The sequence below is a fragment of the Triturus cristatus genome, chromosome 9, assembly GCF_964204655.1.
Source record: "Triturus cristatus chromosome 9, aTriCri1.1, whole genome shotgun sequence".
Classification (NCBI taxonomy): Eukaryota; Metazoa; Chordata; class Amphibia; order Caudata; family Salamandridae; genus Triturus; species Triturus cristatus.
In genome coordinates, this window is record NC_140592.1 from 589,552,446 (window position 1) to 589,572,913 (window position 20,468).

Below are 20,468 nucleotides of genomic sequence, written 5' to 3' on the forward strand. Positions count from 1 at the left end.
TCCTGGTTGCATTTCAAGAATTGCTCAATCTAGGGTGCTAATTGTGCACCCCCTTAATTGCAGATCCCATGTGTTATGTTATTTTAGTGTGTGAAATCTACTTATCATTTGATTCACAGAGCAGTGGCCACTGCACAAATGGCGTGCACTTTCCCTGGTTTGGGGTGCACTAATTTAAACATTTTGTAAATTGCATGTGCAATTTGCACCAGGTGTTTCATCTCTAAATTGTACGTGCACAAACCTGTGGGGTGCACAGTGATGGCCAGAATGGAGATTGCTCTGAAATCTGGATTCATCCTTTCTGTCTGTAATCTAGTGTTTCAGTTGCTGGTGCCTTGCAGTATAAGGGATTGCATTTCTAGCTCTGGCGTTAGCCAAAACATTTTTATTTTCAACAGTTATGTGTATAATATATTTACTTACAGGGGCCTTCAGCCAGACCTATTTATCCATTGGAGAACATCCACAGATAAAGTAGTCCCCTTCGGTGCCAGGAACTACTATGGCAATGTGTGTATTTAGAAACCAAAAAATGTTTTGGGTTTTAGCTACTGTTTTCTTGTTTTTTTAGATTAACAAGGATTCAGCAGGTGCCCCAAAAATAAAGTTTTTCAAAAACCATGACAAAACAAGCATTGACAAAACTGAAAGGCTGATATTCTGTGCCACACCTGTGGGCTTTGTCAGTTGGTATTTATATTGAAGCTCATGCATGAGACCGAGTACAGTGAAAGTTACTTTATTTTCTACTGGTATGCTGTAATGATCTAGTCCACCAACATGGATGATAATACAGGCCTTTATTGGTTAGCCCAAGACTCAAACGACGTAGGGCCCACTTCATAGATCAGCAGGCAACTGCCAGCAAATGGAACCCACTCAAGCTAGCACAATTGGAACTCAATTAGCACACGTTGTTAAAGCGCAAGTAATCCCATTATAACACATTCCCTTCCGTTCCCACAGATAATGCAAAACATCGTAAGAGAAAATGTTAAACATGAGAAAAAGAAGGTAAAACACAAATTCATGAAATAGTTGCAACTAAAGAACATTTTCAATGCAACAGGGAGGAGGAGATGCTAAGGGATGCGAAGTTACATTCTTTCTCCCACCTCCAGTGAAACAAGCACTAAGAACTATTGAACAAAGTCTTGCAAATAAGAGGATGGCCGCCTGAACTTGGGGATCCTGCAAGGCTGAACCCCAGAAGCATTGTTTGCAGTTGAACTAATACTACTCCTTGCCCTGGAATTATGAAAGCCAAGCGAGGGCCACTTGAGTGTCTGATTTCATCATCTCTCATCAACATGTATCCACTGCACTCATCATCCTCACATCTATCCTTTGCAAACCTGAATTCCCTTACGAATTTCACGTAGTATTCAATTAACCCTTGAAACAAGCGCAGCTGCTCCTTATCTCTGGACATTGAAGCAGCCCTGATTGCAGACAACAAATCTTGCTTTGGCTTGACTCCCTCAGCAGTCAACGTGTGTCCTAAGTATTAGTTTTGTTCCACTAAAAATTCACATTTTCTCGTCTCAAAGTCACACTATCCTCAGAATGATGATCCAGTGTCATTTTCAGGGACACTCAATGACTGCCTCAATTTGTTTCTAAAGACTAAGATGTCTTCCTGAAAGTCCAAAACCCTAAAGACCTCACTCATCATCCGCTGGAAGACACTAGGCGCTGATGCCAATCCAAACAGAATACGGGTAAATTGATAAGTGCCTTCCATGGTGATAAAAGCTGTCAAGGGTCTGGACCGATCATGCAGACAGACGTATTGTATTGGGTGATAGGCATGTCAGATTTTGAGAAGAACCTTTCTCCTTTTTAAACTTAGATAAGTTCCTTGATATTGGGAAGAGGAAAATTGTCAGTCACACTGTTCTGGTTCATCCCATTCAGGTCCACACAGACCTCGGATTATCATCTTTCTTCAGTGTGATGACCACTGGGGAAATCCAGTTGGATGTCTCAATGGGCTCAATGACACCACTTCCAATCAGTTCACCCAATATTTTTTTTTTTACCTCCTCCCACATAAAATTGGTACTCCGCTGACTTTGTATTACTGTGGGAACAGCCCATTGTTTCAACTTTATTTCATGGACATATTCCTTCTCTGAACACTTTGTTTGCCCCTTGCAAAAAGTCCTCTAAAGTTGAATCTTCAATCCCCATATCCTCAGCAGGTGCACACGAATTAATGATAATATGCAAATCAAACTGATAGTACCATCCCATAATGGAAGGACCTGATTCAGCAACTTACCCCTTGCCCTGTACGCTCCTTTCCTGGAATATTATATCCGTAAGCATATGCCCAGTAATGTCAATTTGCTCTCGAGTATCCGCCCGGGTTGCTATCTCTGGGTAGCAATCACACATTCAACCACTCTCTCTTCCACTTACTTTTCGGTATGATAGTGTAAAGTGACCCTGACTGCACCATTAATTCCAAAACCTTGCCCTTAATGGTGAACTTTGCATTTGGTCAACGTAACCTGCCAGCAGTCACTCCTTCACAAACTTTCCTGCTGACACACAACACTCTATCCAAGAGAACATCACTACCCATTTCAGGCCCTTCGTCAATCCCGATGGCCACTTTACCACGATTATTTTCTTTATCCTTGCACATAATGGCAAAATGTACCTTACGCCCGCACCTTCTACACTCCTTTCCAATGGCATAACAGTTCCTGGCGTCAGAGGTATGATAGAAACTACCACACATACTGCAAAACTAAGTAGAGGATTTACCACTATTGGAACATTCAGAAATGTTCTTGGTCGCTCTTTTAGACAACATGGCAGCCTCACCTTCCACTGATGACACTATGTCTTTGCTGGGACACCAAACATTTAAAAAATGCCACGGGGTGACAAAGTCAGACATAGAAGCAGGCAGAGAGTTACAGAGGTTTAGACAGAGAGTGGAATACGCAGATAGTCAAATAGAGAGAAAGTTCACTTTGCCTGGGGGCCCGTGGCAATTGCCCACTATGCACATGCCTTAAAATGTCTCTGGATACGAGTCACATGCCAGACTCTGGTCACCATGTTTTCCAAATTGCAGCTTTACCTAGAAACACCTTGGTCTGCAAAAATAAAAAACATATTTATTAAAGCGAGATTTGGCCATCTTCCAGGATCAGCGCATGCAATGCCATGGTTACGACCTTCTAAGTCGATCCCCTGTAGACTATGCAACCAATGGGAAGAAAACATCATCCACTTAGTTTGCATATGCCCAGCAATGATGGAAGAAAGAAGGAGATATTTAAAAAGCCATTTTAATAACCGAGGAGTACTAACTTGTAGACAAGCTCTGGTAGTCTATTTTAAGCCAAAGGATATAATCATGAAGGCAAACTTCACAACATTTTTGACTTTAGCAAAAAAGAAACCAGAATCTTGTGACTTGTGTATAGCAAACTTGGTTATTTACATTTAAAGAACTGCTGTTAAAAATGCTTTAAACCATCTAGTATAGAAATCTAATTTGCATAGGACTATTTGCACTTATAAAAAAAGACATCCATATATAAAATGTAAATATGAAGGACATAAAATAGGGTTTTTAAATTAATGATTTTATTGGGTAGAATTGTCTTTTTATATATGACATGAATTGTAGATCTGTAATATAGAGGAATCAAATTGGCCCATGTTGGAAAATGAGGCATTATTTAAGAGGCCTGCACAAACAATATGCATACATTTGTCCTTCACTGGGAACCAAACACCCCATTGTAGCGTTGCAGAGCAGTCTAAGGCTTACTCAAAGGAGGTGGTGTGGGCTACTAATCGCCATTTACAAGTACGCAGAAATAACACTCAATAATTGATTGTCCAGTCTATACTTTTCTTTATAAAAATGAAGAGTATATTTATTACACACAAACAGTACTCATTACTATGCATCGATTTACAAATATACATAAGCTGTTGGAATTAATTTGTGACATTGCGTAGCATTCCCGCCCCTCCAGCAAGCAGGTGGTGTAGTACCACCACTCCCATTGGTGCACATCATCTTGCCCCCAAATGCAGTGGGTTGACAATAACCTGGAGTGAAGGCGCTTCCCACTGGCACCATCCCAGTGGCGGCCCACCCCATTATCTCATCAAGCATTTATAATGGGAACACCCGCCATAGTGTCACATAACCCTGACTGAGCATCTCATACTGACCATACAGTATACGCCCTTGAATCACAGTGGCTGAAACTCTAGGTTGTTCTTCAACTAACGCAGTAGCAAGAATACATGTCTAAGCATCCTTTAGAATGACAGGTATCTGATAAGAGTAATAATGCAATGCAATTAAAGCCCCTAAAAGGCATCACAGTTATAATCACAGGATTAAGCATTTACAACCAGCCACCCTAGCAGGAATGCCTAGCAACATAACCCCCATTCGCTTATCATTTCACATATCACATGTGACTTCCAGTCCTCAAAAGAAACAACATCATGTAAATGCACCACTTGTGCAATTGCACCTTTTCACCTCTAGGGAGTGCCTCTCCCAAGACATCCCAAGTTCAGCCCTTCACACCTTGGTGCAGTTCCAAACACCCACACCCATCTGCAGAACAAAAGTTCCAGCCTAAGGTTGGTGTTGAAGCATGGCTGAGCCCTTGAGGGGTGTTTCCTTTCAGTCCCCGGAGACTGAGGGTGGGGACATTTCACTTTCGTGCTTGGGAGTCTGCATAGCTCCTACAGCCCCCCCGCACAGTTGCCAACAAATGGTTGTGGCCCCATCCTCCTGGGGCCACCACATGCCAAAAACAAGCAGGTTATCTCGAAGGCTTCCGTATGCCTATGCTAGGCATTTTGGGGTGCTTCCACACTTGGTGTGCATTTTGTAGCAGCGGCTCTTCCGCTGCTCTGGGTTGAACCGCGCTGCCTCGTTGGTGGCCCCTTGCCGCATCTCCACTTCTCCAGGGGCCCAGTCCCACCTGGGCACCCTGCATTCAGGTGAGTTTGGAGGGCATCTCGGGGAGCCCACCTCCGGCTGCTCTCGCTGGCTCCCCGACTAGCCAGCACCCTTGCGTGCTGCCGCAGGAGCCGGCTCTTCATTCTGGTCTGCCAGCTCCTGAAGGCAGACACGGATGATGCTGCCAGTCGGGCGGAGCCTTGGGGGGGGTGCGGCGGCACTCCACTCACCTTCCTCCTGCAGCGGGAGAGTGCGGCGGCACCCCCCCCTCTTCTACCCTCACACCGGGGCCTGGAGTTGGGGATCCCGGGCCCCCAGGGAAATCTTCATGGGATGCGCGACAGTGCTCCCCGACTGCCGCCTTCATCTGGGCCCCGAGTTAGGTGTCCCGGGTCCTTGGAGGTTCTTCATGGGGACGGCGCTCCCTGACTTCTCTCTTCACAGGGACACGACGGCGCTCCCCGACTTCTGCGGGGCCAGGAGTTGGGGGTCCCGGGCCCCTCTCACCATTTTATGGGGGGCACAATGGTGCTCCCCTGCCTCTGTTTTCGTCGGGGGCCAGGGTTGGCTCCTGGCACCCCCGCAGGCCACTTCACCCGACTTGACTTCGAGGGGGGCCGGGGGTGGAGAGCCTGGGCCCTGTGGCACCTTCGCGGGGACACGACGGCACTCCCCGGCTTCACTTTCTCCTGGGGGCAGCCCCCGTGACCTGACCCACCCCGGGGGCACTTCCAAGACCGGCATTGGAGCCCCACGCGCTTAATCGTCGGTCTGATTCGAGGTCAAAGGTCGCCTACCTTCTGGGGGGCATATCTTAGGCCCCAGAGGACCGATATTTGCCATTTTGGCCTCTTCTTGCTCCTGGTGGCCAGCCCTAGCCACCTGGAGCACTTTTCACCACCCTCCTTGCCTCTAAGAGGGTGACTCTGCAAGGAGCTGTCTTCACTGGCTCCCTGCGCCATCCTTTCACCTGGCTGTCCTTCTGGGCCACTCTTCTCCTTGCGCAGAGGCCCAGACTTCTCCTCACTGGCCCTGGACTCCCTCAAAGGCGCAGTCCAGTGTCCTGGGACAGTCAGGGGGTTCCTCTTCCAACTGCCCATGGCACCAGTCTTCCTCAGCAAGACCACACCCCAGAGAGAGCTCCTCTTCCTGGTGCAAGACCTTTTTAAAGAAATTGGAGGGGGCTGGTAGGAAGGCACTTCTGCCCTATCCTGTAGCGACAAATTACCTCTCTGTCCCTTCTCCCACCCGCCTGTACAGGCCTCTGGGATACTTCAAGATGGCGTCGTCCATGGGTCTCCTGCCACATGGTCACTAAAAAGCCCCGTTTTCCCCTTGCTGACTTCATGGCCCGGAGCAGGCCTGGTGCCTGGCACCGGGTGACAGCTGCTGATGGATAACCTGCATAACCCCCATCTCTCCCTCTTGGAGAGAACCCCTTCGCCCTTGGAATGCTTGCAGTGAAGGGCTAGGCCTCTGATGCTACAGCTTGGGGAGGAAGGAAATTAATCCAGCCTGGCAGGGTTACACCCGGCCAGGCTCTGGTTATGAATTGAGTCAGAGGAATATGACATTTCTGGGTGACCCATAAGCAGTACAGATATGGCTTTGGACTCCGCAGAATACTTCTTTTTATACAACTTACAGTGTACTTTGGTGCATGTCTGGGATTTGTAGGCCCTACGGAAGTGGAACTACCCCATGTGGTCCCTGTCTTCATAGGAGAGTAATGGAGTGTTCCTACAGTGTAACAATAAAGCACACTGACTTTCCCATTTCCCATCCCACTTTCTCCCCACATTATTAAGTGTATTCCATGTCACCACCCAACTCTGCATAATTCCTGCCACACCATTCTATCTGTACCTCCTCTTGGGCTGCGCACAATAGGAATCTCCCCTGCGCAGCCCTTACACGGGTGCACACGCGTCTACATGTAACCAGTCAGGTGACCCTTACCCTGGCTGCAGCGCAGCGTCCTTCGCTCACAAGGCAGACACTGGTGAAACCCACATGCAGTCTGTTCCATCATGAGTTCACTGTGGGTGAGTCCCAGCTTAGGAGTCTCTCCCACAGTAAAACCTTAAAAATTAGGTGTTCAAAAAGCGAAAAATCTGGGCGGATCAGATGGTCAGAACCACCTTCTAACAACCCACATTACTTTTTTTTTTATTTTTTACAGTATGCTACTTTCTGCTCATGCTTTCATTGGTCTTCGGAACTGAAGCACTGCTTTTATCATGGTTGTGTAATTGTTGATCTTACATTTTATGATTTTAATTACTCAATCAATAAAATTTGAATGAATGCTCACCCTGTCGGGAGTATGATTCACTTAGGCTGAATCCTGACTTGCCAGAGGATTGAGTCCAAGCAGTCTTTTAAGATTTGAGAGATAAAGGCCCTCACAGTTAAACTATACATTTCCTTTCTTAATAGAAAACACACTTACTGGTAAAATACAGCTATCGCATAGAAGCTCACAGAAGTGGCAGGCATGAATAAGGTAAGTGATAGAAGCTCTGTGCAGGTAGTCAGTACAACCAGAGAAGCATTGTGTAGGTCGTTAAGCATGGATGGGGCACAGGGTATAATCAATAGGATTTTATTACAAGTCATAGATGCACCCATGACCGGGAGTGTCAGGCGGTTCTGAGGATCACACAGCAACTGACTCTAATGTTGCCGGTGAATCTCGCACTCACCATTCTAGTCTTGAGTGTGGAACCAGAATTACAATAAAAAAGAAGCACATGTAAAGACAAGGTTGCGAGACCACATTACATACTTACTACATAGACATTGTGTAGGATGAGTGAAACAAGTGCTGCGCAGGCAGTGAGTAGGGTGAGTAAGAAAAGTGCTGTGCAGGCAGTCAGTTAGGTGAATAAGATGAGCACGTTTCAGGCAGTGAGCCGTTTGAGGGAGAGTTGTGTTGTGCATGCAGTGAGCAAGGGGGTGATAAAAGCTGGAGGCAATGTATTGGGCAAGGAAGTAAAGGGCTGTGCTGGTGGTGCAAGGTGAATGAGATGATCGCTTTGCAGGCATTGAGTAGGGTGAGTGTGAGAAGTGCAGTACAAGCAGTGAGTAGGGTGAGTGGTAAATTCAGTGCAGGCAGTTAATGAGGGTCTTTTTGAAGTGCTGTTCAGACAGTAAAGAGTGAGTGATAGAAGCACAGTGCAGTCTTTAAGGAGTGTGAGACAAGTGCTGTGCAAGGGTCAGTTAGGTGTTTCGTTTTAGACAATACGAGTGGGCCAACAATGAAGATGTTGGTTTGGGGAGACCTCTTGTGCAGAAAGCGAATAGTGTGAGTTAGATGCATAGAGGTTTTAAGACATAGGCAAAGTGGGAATTGCTCAGGGCCCCCATATTCCAAGGGGCTTTCAAGGAATGTGAACATTCTCTGTATTTCACTTCTGTCTATTCTGTTTGTCTCTCTAAACCTCTCTCTGTCTCTACCTAACTTTAACTCTGTTTCCCTACCTAGTGTCAGGGTAAGGTTTTTGGGGTCCCGTATATTACTTATTTTGACTGTTTTTGTGTGGCCCTGTTAAAGTTTAATTAAAATGTACTATGGAAACAGAAGAATTGGAGGTTGCAGAGGTTGCGCAGACCAAGTGATGGGTAGTCCCCCTGCGGCTCTTGCAACTTTTCCCCAGATCACTGTTCAACATACTCTGGCCCTTCTCAGGGGCCTTAAGTCTGGCTCTCCCTCTGACCCCTGCACGCCCCTCACTCACAAGCTGGTCCCCAACCCGATCGCAGACTTACTATGCAAGGTGTTCAACAATATCCTCCGATCCGGTTGCTATCCGGACACTTGGAAAGAGGCTATTGTTACGCTTCTACTACAGAAACCCAATGCTGGCACCCTCTGAATTGAAAAATCTTCGCCCCATCTCACTTCTCCCTGCCCCCACAAAAATCCTAGAGAAGTTCATTAACATTGAGTTGATTAACTATTTGGATTCCCATGAGATTTTAGATCGGTCTCAAAATGGTTTCCGCGCCGACTACTGCAACGAGTCCACCCTTATTGCTGCCACTGATCACATCCGCATGCAGGTCGACCAGGGTAGCTCGGTAGTGCTGATTATGCTTAACCCCTTCAGTGCCCCGCCCTTTCCCCGCCCTTTCATTAGCGGGCGGGGTTCATGACGAGATAGTCTCGTCATGGGCACAGCGCAACCGCGCTCCATGACGAGACCATCTCGTCATGGGCACTGAAGGAGTTAATCTGTCGGCTGCTTTTGACACCGTCTCCTGCACTCGAATGGTCCAATGTCTGCAAGAGGTGGGATTTTCGGGTAAGGCCCTGCAGGTCCCCCACTCCTTTCTGACAGAGAGAAATATTACTGTTAGCTGTGGGGGTTTTAGATCTAAGGCATTCAGCCTACCCTGTGGCGTTCCCCAGGGCTCATCCCTGAGACCTACCCTCTTTAACTTGTATGTGTCCCCGCTGGTCAAGCTGTTCAGATCCTTTGGATTCCAGGTGATTTCCTATGCTGACGACACGCAGATCAAGATTTCTGTCTCCCATGATCTGCAGTCGATAGCAGGGAAATGTAACCAGTGCTTGACCAGCATTATCAGATGGATCAGAATAACTCCCTTAATATCAATGCAGAGAAAACTGAGGCCCTAGTTTTTGGTTCACAGACCTCAATCTGGTCGAATGCCTGGTGGCCGGTAGATTGCGGTCCCCTTCCTGCTCCCGTTCAGACACTCAAAAACCTGGGGGTCATTTTTGACGTGGGCCTGACCTTCGAGTCTCAGGTCAGCCGCACTGTCAGCACTTGCTCCTACATTCTAAAAACTCTCAGAGAGGTGCTCCCGTATATTCCAGCAGCACTGCATCGGCCCACGGTCATTGCACTAGTCACCTCCCGGCTTGACTACTGCAATACCCTGTTTCTGAATATCAGCACCGCCTCCCTGAACAGGCTTCAGGTTGTACAAAACGCGGCTGCCAGGCTAATCCCTAATATCCCCAAACGGCACTCAGCAAAGGAGGGGCTTCGTACTCTGCATTGGTTCCCTACTGGGAAGCGAATCTCTTTTAAAGCCCTCTGTACGGTTCACAAGGCCTTGCATAACAAAGGCCCGCAGCAGCTGAAAACCATGTTTAAATGGTATATGCCTGGGAGGTCCTTGAGATCTTCCTCCCAGAGAAAACTGATCACCCCTAGAGTCCGCAAAGCCAGATGGGGCGGTTGCTCCTTCTCTGTGGGTGCCGCAAAACTGTGGAATACCCTACCTTCTTCGATCTCCCATGTAGAATCGCTACCGGTGTTCAAAAAGCTGCTGAATACTTGGCTTTTCTCAGTTTAGTCAGCAGCTCTGCACTCTCCTCTCTTCTTCTCTCCCGCCCAGCGCCTTGGCACCTATGGGTATTAGTGCGCTTTATAAATCTTCATCCTATCCTATCCTCATTTGTCATCACGCAGGCTTGAATTATTTGGAAATGGGTAATAATCATTCAAATTTCTTCCGAACCAGGGCATCTAAAATGTGTGTTGCCTGGGGCCCCCTTAAATTCTTAAGGTGACCCTGCTTAGATGTTCTATGCAAATGAGGGATTGTGGAAGACTGCTTCGTAGGCAGCGAGAGGGGTACACTCCACATCATGAGCTGAGGGAGGGCTGTGCAGACTGAAATGAGACAGCATTGAGCATTCAATTTCCATGGGAAAGAAGGTGTGTAGACTGTCAGTGAGCTGGAGAGAAAGCTTGTGGAGACATTGAACGGCAACGACTGATGGAGATTCTGTGGGCAGAGAGTGAGTTAGGGAAAACTGCTTTGCAGAAAGTTAGTAAGGGGAGGAAGAGAAGTGCTGAACGCTGGGTAGACCGTACACGCCACATTATCCTCTTTCTTACATTTTCTTTTCATTTCTTGGGTAAATCTCTTAATAATAATAATAATAATAATAATAATAATAATAATAATAATAATATACCACTTGTCACTAGCTAACAATGTCCTTCCGGCTGTTTTTGAAATACCATGGTTTGTTTGTGTTACTTCACATTCAAAGCCCATTAGAATTCCGTGGAATAAAACTTTGTGCATAAATTCTTATATCCAATTAACTCCGAGTAAGTGTTGGTCAGTTCAAAATATGGAATCTGATAACTGTTAATCATCGCCCTTTCCGGAAGTTACTAGTTCAGTCTAAAAAAGTTCTAGACTGTTGTTGGGCCTAGATCAGAAGACACATTTCTACTCTAACCTTCCTCGTCCAAATTGATGCGTGTGTTTTTTTTGGTATGCTTGACACCTCCAGGCAATTTTGTAATCATTACTAGAGAGTGGTTGCCTCCGCCCACATGTTGGGAGACAGGAGTATGTGTTTTGATTGGACTGGAATATGGGCTTTCACAACAAAAATTCTTAACCTCTAGCAGCTGTGGTCATTTTATTTATCCTGCTACCTAAGCTTGAACTTTCAGGGGCACATACATGAATATTGAATGATATTAACATGTATTCGATAACTAGATAATGTATGTTGTTCATGTCTGGCAGCAGAACAGATGGGAAGAGAACAGTCATTAACCTAGATGGATTTTTAGGTCTGGCTTGACAGTGCAACTGTCACTCGACTTTTTAACTTACACCAATAATATTCTATGGTTCTTTGGTTCCACACAAATACATATCTATTGCCATGCAATTTACGTCAATGTTTCGCATTACCATACAACATTCTTTTAAAAAGTCAGATCCGTTAGTATTGCCGATGCTTGTTTATACTGTGAACTCTAGACGACTGAAATGGTTTTCTTGTTGAAGTACATTAGTTCTGAATCAGTTGTGGCATAATGTTTCATTCCTTGGTGAACGCTGCCATCTATCGATCTCTCAAGGAGGTTCTCCTATCGCCCACCAGCTGTCTTGTTTTCTGTTTTTGGTGCATTGCAAATCGTCGTGATATTGTAAAAAATACAATTATTTTCTCAAAAGGTTGATATAATTGAAAAGCTGTCCCTTTTGCTCAAAGGTGTTTTTGCTTCTTTAAATAAATATTATGTACTATGGGCTGCAGTTTCTACTAATGGACCACTTAAAAATATTTACTTTACAAGCCTATTTTAGAAGCAAATCATTCTACGGCTGCAGTGCTGTCCTGCTTTAGAAGTCGAAAAATTAGAGCGGCGTTCAGTGTTCAACAAATTAGTAAAATGCAGTTGCCCAAAGCTCAGACTCATACGTGTTTGTCACTGCAGACATGTTGTGTTTGGCATCACCTGTGTTGTGTTTGGCATCACCTGTGTTGTGATTGGCATCACCTGTGTTGATGGTATTTTGCACTAATAGCAGTGATAACATTCTTCATAGTCGATCCTAAATCCTGATTTGTGATCGCGTTTCGATGAACGTACCTTTAGATACATCAGTTGTTTTTGGTTTTGCGAGTTCTTAAAAATACCTCTCTGGATAAGAACTTTGATGACCTTTGGCCCCTTCCTCAGTGTGAGACAGGAGGAGTAGCAGATACCATTGTGCCACGGTTTTATCGGGAGTGCGCCCGGTAAAACCCATTTTTTACTGTTCACGTTTTCAATTTGGCGATGGTTAAAATGTGCTCTGTAATTGGACTTGCGGAACCACGTGCATTAATGGACCCAGTAATTCGGTGCACGAAACTCGTGACGCCAGTATCTGCAGTAATTTTCAAATTTACATTTCAGGTTTATTGTGTGATTACTTAAAACCATAACATTTTTTTTTTTAAAACACGTAATTCATGTTTACAAAATTATTAAAAAGCACAAAATTATTACTGAAAAAGTCCAATATCTTACTAAAAAATGGAGGATGATTAAAATAACCGACTATTGATTAGTTGCCTATGATAGACAAAACCTTAGTTGACAAAACCATCGTAGCGTTGCTTTTAAAAACATATAGAAAAGTGTAAACAGCGAGTATTAGGCAAGAAACAATGTTCGTGTAAACTATTCTGGAAAATCAGGAGATCATGCGTGGATTGTAGAGCGACGTAGCAGTGCAGCCAGAGGGAAGGAGATTGGCGGCCCTGTTTTTCTCCAGCAATTTGGCCGCTCTGGTGACAAATTTGGTGAAGCGAATGTTCAACTACGTATTATCTGAGGACAAGGCGGCTATTATAGCCTGTCGAAATGTACGAGCTTTGAGTTTATTCCATTCGTCCCGCAATAAGTCCTTTTGTCGGTGAGCAATGCGGGACATACGCAGGCTATATGCTCCGTTGCTTCAGAGTGATAGCCGCATTCCCTACATTCGGTGCTAACACTAGGGCGCCGCCATTCAGGTAAATGCTCTAAAAAAGGCCATTCTCCTGGCCTCAGGGCTATAAACTTTAAGTTCCATAAAAGTGCAAACGTGCTTGATAAATAAGATGATTCAACCCCTGGTTTGAAGTCAGAGATGACCGCCCAGGCATGTTTCCTTCTGGACAGTGTTGCCCTATCTGAGTGAAAGGACCCCAGCCGGACAATCCTCCTAATAACAGATTTTAACGCCGGCTGTGATGGATTTGTTCCCCAGTATTCCTTGATGCCGAGTAGCTGCAAGGAATGGTCCAGGTGAAGCCGATGTTTTTGGCTGGATTGGCTGGTCAATATTTCATTCCAAAATCTAGCCTCCAGGCTACCCTCTTGGGAGTTGAGCAGTCTGTTGCAGAGCTTGATAAACGCGCCGGCCTCGACACCGTGCTGGTCTAGTAGGCCGAGTTCAAGTCTAACTTGAGCTGGCGATAAGGATTTCGGCAAGCGCCATGCCCGCTTAAAAAGTTTGGTGGTTAATTTATTTAGTGGAATGCTTATTGCGCCCATCATTATCTTCTTCCCATATGATAGGGAGTTGGTAATCCTGGCCTTCATCACCTTTAGCAGTGGAGTTAGGCTTGGGCCTAGTAATTGTTTCGAAAGGTTCGCTGAAGCGACTTCTAGTGACAGTGCTTTTGCCCTTACTGCCTCTTTCTGCTTTACAAAGGAGCCTCTGGTGTCCAGAAAAATCCCCAGATATTTATAATGGGATACAGTTTCAATTATTTTGTTATTGAAAAATCACCCTCCTCTCTGCTACTTCCGCTTCCCAAAAGAAATTGTTTTTGTTTTTGACAGGTTCAATTTGAGGGAGTTGACTGATGTATATGGAACCAACTGATCAAGCAATCTCTGTAATCCTACTTTTGTGTGGCTTAGTAACACAAGGTCGTCAGCGTATAACAAATTGCTAATACAGATACCATCTATTTGTGGGGGTTGGGAATTGACATTGTCAAGCATGGGCGATAGATCCGAGATGAACAAATTAAAGAGGAGTGGAGCCAACACGCAGCCTTGTTTAACACCTCTTTTGGTCTGAATCTTCCGTGAGACATGAGATCCTTCTCCCAACTTTATTCTGATCCAGGTTTTCGAGTGGAGTTGGATTATGGCTTTTAAGAGGATGGGGGGTATGCCCCAGCTCTCTAATTTTTGCCTTACACTGCCTCGTGGCACCCGGTCAACGGCTGCCTTGAAGTCAACGAAGCAGCAATCAAGTTGGTTACATTGAACTGCCGCTTTCGCCATCAAAACGGATAATGCAAGCATGTTACTAGTTGTTCCGGAATTAGCCAAAAAGCCGGTCTGGTATAGGGGAGGCTTTTTGTTGATTCGACCCTGGCCGACAGCTCTTCCAATAAAATACTGGCATAGTGTTTCGCTGCTATTAGTTTACTTTTTTTTTGCTGCTATTAGTTTTTAAAAACTGTTTTTATTGTGCTGTTTACTGGGGGAGCTGTGTGAAAGCTAAGGGGTAGTAGGGCATCCCTTTTCTTTCCCGCACACACACTGGCAGCCGCCGGGTCAGCGCTCTAGTGGCTGGAAGTCGACGCACGGCTGACGCCCATAAAGGCACCTGATGACGCGACCGCGCAGTGGACTCGCGCAGCGGACACGCCGCGGGAGCACCGAAGGCACGCCAAAGTCAAGCCCTCTTGCGCCCGTCCATGCCCGAACGGTCCCAGGGGCCAGAACCCCTGGTTCTTCTCCCCCAGACCATTACCGCTACACTAGCTCGCAGCTTAAACAGTTAAATAGAATCCCAGGGGCAAAATGTGCCCATTCTATCTCGCTCGATGGGCTTCATAATAGGTGTTTACACTGTCGATTTGAATCTTCTTCACTCGCTGCCTCCCCCTCACTTTCCAGGAAACTATATAAATTATTCTTGTTTAGCTTCAGATCTCTGCCCAAACATACGGCGGAGATCTCGATGTTCTTAAAAGACTCAAACCCAGAAGTCCTGTTTCTTACAGAAACCTGGCTTAATTTCTGCTCGGAGCCGGATATCGTCCAAGCACTTCCCCCGGGGTATTTAATTCAGAGGGTGGACAGAATGACAGGCAAGGGCGGTGGCATTGCTATTATTTACAAAAACCATTTAACCTGCCGCCTGCTAGGTAGCCCGCTATTAGACTTCGAGGAGAGCTATAATTCTGTAGTTTTTAGGGTCATTTCTCTTACCACTTTTATAAATTGGGTGGATAATAGCGCCTTGCCAGGACTTCGGGATATTGTGGTTAAGCCTGCAGTATATAAACAAGGGGGCCAAATGTTCTGACCACAGGTCTACATCCAATTTGAAAAGGACCTGGGGAAGACAGTATCTGCAGTAGGGGAGGATGATATCGACCCAGTGAGGCCCTAAGTGAAGAAATAAGATGATCAAAATGATGGCTCAGTAGTGAGATGGGTTCATGGTCAAGACTAATAAGGACATATTTAATGCAAACCAGAGTTGTCTCCTGTTGCTTGAATAATAGGATTTCATCAGAAAAGTCTGTTTACTTCAGTAACACCATACGACTGTGTCTCTGACCACGAGAAAGAGAAGAACCATGAATGGTACCCTGATTCGAAAGCCTTCAGACCGTACAAACTATAGGAATGCACTACAAAAATGCTGAAATCACATCTCCACACATACTTCCTAAAACAATTTCAGAAGGGCAAAAAGACGACTGTTGAACACTGGCCTTCAAATCTGTGGCATGGTTGCCTCAACATAGGGTCCCAGCCCACTGAAGCCTTCTTAGCCGCCAATGTGAGTTGCTAGAATTTCCCCTTGGCTTTGCCTTGACTGAACTTTTTTACTGCATCGTAAAAACCCAGCTTGTTTTCAAGACTTGATCTGGAATCTTAAGTTAAGTGCATTGATTGTGGCACTTTTGTTTTGACACTCATACTTCCCACTTTATGGCTAAAATGCCCTTTCCCACTCTGCCAGTCCTTGATTCAGCATTGCCGCTTGCAGGCATCCTGTTGGCACCCTTCTGTCTTTAGTTGTATTTAGTTTTAGTAACTTAGGAGCTGTTTGATTTATGGGTTTTAAAAGGTGTCAGTAGTTCTGTCTGAGTAGCTGTAACAGATTTAATGAACAATGCTATCATTTTGACGCCTAAGAATTACCATGAAAATAGTGTTGAAGGTGGTGAGGGCTTCATGAACAAACAAAATGGTTTGTACCCTGCCTTACAGTCTTGAGTCTATGTAAATTCACAAATAGGCTAGTCCTTTTTGATCTCACATAAAAACCCCGGGGATACGGACTAGCTACCTAGTCCTCTCTCTCTCCTTTGATAGTGATATGAATTGCTATTTGGGTCATTCTGTTCCTTGGATTCCCAGTCACTTTGATCAATTTTTGTACATTTTTTCCTTTCACAAATTAATTTCAGTTCACATGTTGTGCAGGCAGTTTTCGGAATACTTCTGTGGTATATCATATCCCTGCCTTTGTGTCCACTCAAGAGCAAGTTAAAGCTCTCTCCGGGTGTACAGCTATTTCTTTTATAAATAGTAAACATTTGAATTCACTAATTGAAGTGAGCCTCTCTCATTCACTCCTCCCTCGATCTTCCTTTCTTTCACTACTCCTTCTGTTCTCTTTTGAACCTTTTTTTGTCTTCTACCACGTTATCACTTGTTCTTTACTTCTTTGTCTCGTTATTTCTGGTCATGTTAGTTGGATTGATCGGTGCTAGTAAGTCAACTCAAGATTTGCAATCTAAGGCACAGAGTTTTGTATCTTCTACTGACCCAGTGTTGCTGTCACTTTGTTCTGAGACTCCGGTTTTCTGATTGCAGTGACCAAAGGCACCTTGCTCCATTATAACGTTTTGGACTTGATGAGTGAATATTGCTCGTTTGCTCATGTTTTATTCCTGATCTTTAAATGCCCTTTAACACGCCATTCAGCTGCTGATACTCCAGAGCACTGTACAAAGAGCGTGATCCAGGTGTGACCTGGGAGTGCCGGTAGAATAACCGCAGTGCGCATAAGGAGCCAGGGTTAACAAGGGGTCACTTTGCTAGCTGGCAATATATTTTGCACTGTAGCAGATATTCCAGCCTAGGGAAGGAATTAGCATTTTTATTGTTGAGTACACATCTATTTGGGTAGCAGCGGGGCTTTGTGGTTTACATTCCTTTATTGTATTTCAAAAACAACATACATATGTGACAGATGGTAAAACCACTGGCGGTAATAATTGCGACATTATGTTAAACCCTCAACTTCCCCCACTCACCCACCCAACCAACCCGCACCTGGTTGCACTTTCAATATGATGAAAAAATAGAGCCGAAACCACCAAAACCCAACCCAAATCAGCTGTTATGTGTTAGAGTTGTGGCAGACTCCGATAAGCGGAGTAAGCGTAAGTACTTAGGGCAAGTAAGTTCACGAAATTCTGTCGTAAGAAGGGTTAAAAAGGGCTTCCAAAGTTTGGGGAATGATGAGCTTTCGTTCATCAGTGTGAGGGTGATTTGCTCCATCCCCATTATATACCAGAGTCTATGAAGTCAGCCTTGATGAGTAGGAATAGTTTGAGTGCCCCAGTGCATTAATATATTCTGAAGGGCCGCCTGTAGTGCTAAACCTATCTGCCTGCCTCTGTGGGACTTTAGAGGGAAAGTAAGTGCGTTAGGAAGACCAAGGAGGATATATGCCGGGATTTGAGGGATTTCTTTATCTAGATACGTGTCTATCTCTTAAAGGACCTGATCCCAGTATGAAGCTAAATTCAGACATTCCCATAGGATATGTGATAGCGTTCCAACAGAACCACATTGGCGCCAACAGTCAGGTGATTTAGATGGTCTATGTTTATGTAATCTATTAGTGGTGAGGTACCAATATGCTGTGATTTTTGTGGCTGTTTCGAAGCCCGGAATATTGCGGGCTGTGTGTCGGGCGCGGTAATAGATTTCCTCCTACTCTTTCTGAGACAGTTCTCTTCCTATCCCAGCCTCCCAACACTGCTGACTCTCCGTATTAAATAGATGCCCCGCTGATTTACAACTTGCCTGGGTCCAGCGGTGGAACCCTGGATCTAAAAGGGCCGGAGTGAAGTTGGGATTCCCTACAATCGGTGTTATGGGAGAGGGAAAGGAGGTGAGGCATCTATGAGTCACCACCTTTTCCCAGGTTCCCAGTGCTGGCTTGGTGATAGAAGAGAGGTATAGATTAGGGGGCGTGCGCTTTTTGGAAGAAAGGGAATCTTCCACAGGGGCTGCCCTGCAAGAGCTTTTTCCATAAAGAGCCAGTGCTTTTTAGACTCTGCCCGTGACCATTCGACAAAGATTCTTATCTGTGCAGCCTGATAGCAGTGAAGGAGGTCCGGAACTCCCAAACCGCCCTCCAGTGACCAGTGGGGCTTTGTACAATATAATAGGGGACATTTTAGATTCTTGTTCATAAGGTATATACACGTGGAAAGCTCAAGTAGAGATGTCTTCTAGTAAGGCCAACGAGCCTAAGGAGCTGGGGTTTGCTACTGATGGTAAATAAGATGCTTAAGGAGCAGTTGAGGTTTTGAATTATATCTGAAGGGGGTTAGGGATAGAGCACGCCTGATTTGCTGTGTGATGGGGATTAGAGATTCCAGATTGCGAAAGGAAACTTGAGGTTTAGTGAGATTAGAGCAGTGTAGCATGCATAACCCCCACCAATTCGATACTGATTACTTTGATGCTACAGCATTACTCTGTGCTGGACCGATAGCTCTGTATGAGTGGTTCCTAATTTTCTGTTTTTGCGGCTGTTGGCACATGCTTTCTCGATTTTCCTTCTGACAGAGAGAAAGTGAGGGATAGTGCTATATTCAGCAAGGTCTGTAGGGTCTAGGTGAGATTCCAGAAACTGGACCTTATGTCCTCTTTTGAAGGTATTAGAGATTATCCCTCGTCAAAGTAAGGTTTGAGTGTTTCTCTGGGAGACTTCATGATGGGTACAGGAGTGTATAGTCGCAGAAAATGTTAGATGCCTGCGAAAGAGAGTATTTCGAATGTGTTTGTGGGGGCGAGGATGTCGCCTGCATGGTATACTGGCATGCACCCTTTGTCCTGAGAGAACTAACTACTTGTAAAACTGTCATCCTGTCTTTTTACTGGCACTGATAATTTGTTCGTGTAGCCTGCACACTGCGGTCAAGGCCTGTCCATGGTAGTGCGAAGGTCAAGAAGTGGCTCTGTGACCTAAAGGGGTGCCCCAAGCATTCCCTTTATTGTTAACATGGGATTACTGATTCAAGTCCTGGGTTGTTGACTTGAAGCAGTAGTACCGAGTTTTGCAAATTATTAGTCCAGAACAAATGCTGTTTTTTGTTTAAAATTCAGCAGCGGCTCCTCCACTAAGGCAGCGAAGCGTCGCCCCACTGCTTTTCAGCAGTGCAAAAAAGGAAAATAAAATGATAATAACACGATGTTATTATCATTTTATTTTTCATTGCAAGCCAGGTTAGGGCGGGGTCGGGCTGGACTGTCAGAGCAAGGGGAGGAGGGAATATGTGCACTTAAGTGCGCATGACGGTTTGGCCAGCCGTCTTTGGCCGGCCAAACAGCCATGTACACTTAACATGTTCTCCACCTGGCTGTATTGCTCAGCCTGGGCGAAGAACATGCACAGGTTCCTATTCTATGTCCGAGTGCCAAAACAGTCCGCTCAGACCAATCACAAAGCTGCTGTCATGCTGGTGACAGCAGCATCATGATTGGCTTAGGGGAGCCTGTGTGCTTCCTCCTTCCAGGAGGAGAGATGATGGAGGAGGGACGGCGGTTGTGCAGAGGTAAGTATTATATATATTTTTCACCTCGCCACCCCCGTTCTGTACAAGCCGCCACTGGTACAATTTGCGCTTGAGTCTGGCGCTCAGACACATTTCCACTATTGTGACAACCCTGTTCATTTAAAGTTGATGGAAGCGTTCTCACGTTGAAGAGCAGTCTATTGTGAGCGGCTTCTTCTCATGCTTGATGACGTCTGCTGTGGGGCGCTATCAACACTTTCAAGCTCTGACATACAAACACCTCTGGACAGGTCCCACATTCTGCTTGATCTCTGACTTCTTTTTCATTGGGAAAAAAAGTTACGGCATTTAAGAATGTGTAAAAAAAAAAAACATGCAAGATAATAGGCATACAACAAACAGCATTATTTTTTCGGGTAAAAGGGTCACAAGATTTTTAACACC

The 20,468-nt window shown here is 45.3% G+C and overlaps 1 protein-coding gene across 1 annotated transcript in view; it reads left to right on the plus strand.

Annotated features, from left to right (window-relative positions):
- The window catches only part of DHX34 (DExH-box helicase 34), a 403,223-nt gene that overhangs the window by 277,552 nt on the left and 105,203 nt on the right, over positions 1–20,468 (plus strand). The gene's annotated exons all lie outside the window — the stretch shown is intronic.